Consider the following 2,936-nt stretch of genomic DNA (forward strand, 5'->3'; position numbering starts at 1 on the left):
TAGCTTTTCTGTCAAGCTTTTTCCATTCAGCCTCATCAGTCTTTTCTGGTTTTACTCCCTCATTCTCAATGGGAAGTGCCAAGTCCTTGCGAAGATAGCAAGTCTTCCATCTTGGCTTTCCGGATGGTGTAGTTCTTCCTATTCAGACTCATCATACGAGTGTTCACGGAATGGTCCATCTCTACAAGTTATTTAACCTCAAATCTTCTCTCAGGAATTTCGTCAAACACCTTCTGACCAAGATTCGGATAACACCCTAGGCTATTCTAACCAAGGCTCTGATACCACTTGTTGGGGATTATACCAATACCAATCGGTTCCCCACTACACAGATAACTTGTATGTGAACTCAATTCAACTCCGGACAAAATCTAAATATCAACTACAACCTATACTAACATGCCCAACTCGCTAAACAACTATCAACAACAAATAATAATGTAAAGCAGTAAAAGGCAAACCACAACACAAAGATTTACCGTGGTTCGGCCAATGATGCCTACTTCCACAAGAGCCAGTTCTTAATAACGTGGGAAGGAAGATTACAATCTCTCCTTTTCAGTCTCTCACCTTACTAGATCACTCTTATCTCTTTACAGGGTTGTATCTCTGTAAAGGTTATCTCTCTTTGTTTTAGTCTGGATTCCAATCCTTCTGACTTGTTTGGTTCTGTTAGGTTAGGTTTTTCCCAAAACCTTGATTTTTGGTTTTATCTCCAAAAACCAAATTTCGCGGGTACTGTAGCAAGGCCCACAAAATTATGCCCGGCGAAGTCGCTACCAAGACTGGAAGCCGGCGGGGCTGGCGGGCCACTTTGTATGGTCGCCCTATGTTATCGAACTCGAACTCGGCCGAAGTCGCTTCTATCCTGGCTGGCGCTTCGACTTATCGCGATGCGAATTAGCCCGTTTCTGTCGACTCGGTTTCTCTCCTCATGTGAGGGATAACTTCAACATAACATTCTGCTTGAACATAAAGAAAAGTAGGCACACATAACCAAAACTTGTAAAGCCGGTTCTCAATATCAATTATCTTCATTCACTCTTCCATGAAGACAATTCGAGTATCCGATTCCTTCCAAGTCCCATAAGCTTCGATCCATATCTTTCACCGCCGCGCCTTCTTCGAAGCTAAACCTTCAAGCTTCGACCATCTCTTGGTGAAAGCTTCACGGATAGAGCACCAATATTTTGATTGAGATTTTCAATTTTAGTAGTGCACGGAATTGGACACACATCATTCCACGGTGATGAACCCATGCCAAAGTAAGCTGCGATGGAGTGCATCCCTTTTAAGAGCTATCTCATTTACGAGATCGAATATAAGTTCGTTATGCTCCAGATTCTCGGTTGAAACCTCGGTAGGTGCTTTTCGGTAATCACCCTCGGACAAATTCTCAACCGGCTTTGCACCCGAGGAAAGAAACCCCTTCCTAAAGGACTATAAGCAAGAATTCCAATACCAAGTTCTCTACAAACGGGAACAATTTCTTCCTCGGCGTCTCTTGTCCACAAAGACCATTCTAACTGTCTGGCCGATGGTGGATGCACCGCGTGTGCTCTTCTAATTGTTGAAGCGAATTTTCGGACAAACCAATATATTTAATTCTTCCTTCTTCAACTAATTTCTTCGGTTCTCCTATCGTTACTTCAACGGGAACTCCTCAGATCGATGAGATGTTGGTAATAAAGATCGATGCAATCAACTTGTAGCCTCTTCAAACTAGCTTCACAGGCTGCTCTAACATAGCGGGATCTCCACGTATGCTTAATTTACCATCGGTGAAACTGGCACCAAACTTTGTAGCTAACTCCACTTTGTTGCGAATGTCTTTGAGAGCTTTGCCTAGAAGGATTTCATTTGTGAATGGACCGTGACACGCCGGATGTGTCGAGGAAAGTAATGCCTGTATCGATGGCATGGTGAATTAGATCTATCATGTCGGATTCGGCTTTGCGGGACCGTAAAATGCCGACATCCCCATACATCCTAGACCTTGTCTAGAAACCTCAAGGCCTTGAGAACCCAATTTTATCTTCTCTATCTTTGCCATCTTTATCTTATGATTTTGTTTTGGATTGATTTGAAATTATCTTCAGTGGGTGAGTGGAATATATAGTCGACTACTCGACTATAGATAGATTTGGAATAAACAATGTGACGTTTGGAACGATGTTAATGTCACGGTGGTCCAATGTCCACCACAGCACGACAAGATTACTTGACACGGGGCACATAGGATAATATTGAGTTTTAATTTTGATTTTAGCTAGCGTCGGCATATAATTATGACTCAAGTAGCTTTAATTATTATTATTTTTTTAAACTTAAACTGGGGTTAAAACAGACCCCTGTTGGAGTTATCCCTTACATGAGGATGAGGATGAGAATGATGATGAAAAAGAGAAAGCAGTACTATTCGTGTGAAGAAGTCTGAGCGCGCGCGCTCAAATTGGCCTTGCCCAAGGTGCGCTGCGCCCTTGTCGTGAAAAAGAAGATAGTTTTTTTTTCAGCCTCTCGCGAAACAATGTTACTGGACTTTTGACGGCGCGCGCTCGAATTGACCTTGCCGAGAGCGCGCCCGCGCCCATGCCTAAACTTGCAGTTTCTATTTCTACAGTAACCGTGAAATTACAAAGTTGAGTATAAAAACACAACAAGTCACGAAAAATAAACCCAATTTTGAGAAAGATCAAAATTGAGAGATAACCTTTGCAGAGAGAAAAGCCTGTAAAGAGAGATGAGTAATCTAGTAAGATGGAGACACTTGAGAGGAGTGATTGCAATCTTCCTTCCCAAGTTATAAAAAGATTAGTTCTTGTAGAAGTAGGCACCATTGGCCGAACCATGTTACTTCTTTGTGTTGTAGTATGTTTTATCTTCTTTGCATTATTATTACTTGTTAGTGATAGTTGTTGATTGCTTGGAAGGTTGGG

The 2,936-nt window shown here is 42.1% G+C and overlaps 1 pseudogene; it reads right to left on the minus strand.

Annotated features, from left to right (window-relative positions):
* Positions 1–1,022: 1,022 nt before the first annotated feature.
* LOC147520584 (putative aldo-keto reductase 2 pseudogene) lies at positions 1,023–2,725 on the minus strand (annotated as a pseudogene).
* Positions 2,726–2,936: the final 211 nt, after the last annotated feature.

This window comes from Coptis chinensis, chromosome 2 (assembly GCF_015680905.1).
Source record: "Coptis chinensis isolate HL-2020 chromosome 2, ASM1568090v1, whole genome shotgun sequence".
In the NCBI taxonomy this organism is placed as follows: Eukaryota; Viridiplantae; Streptophyta; class Magnoliopsida; order Ranunculales; family Ranunculaceae; genus Coptis; species Coptis chinensis.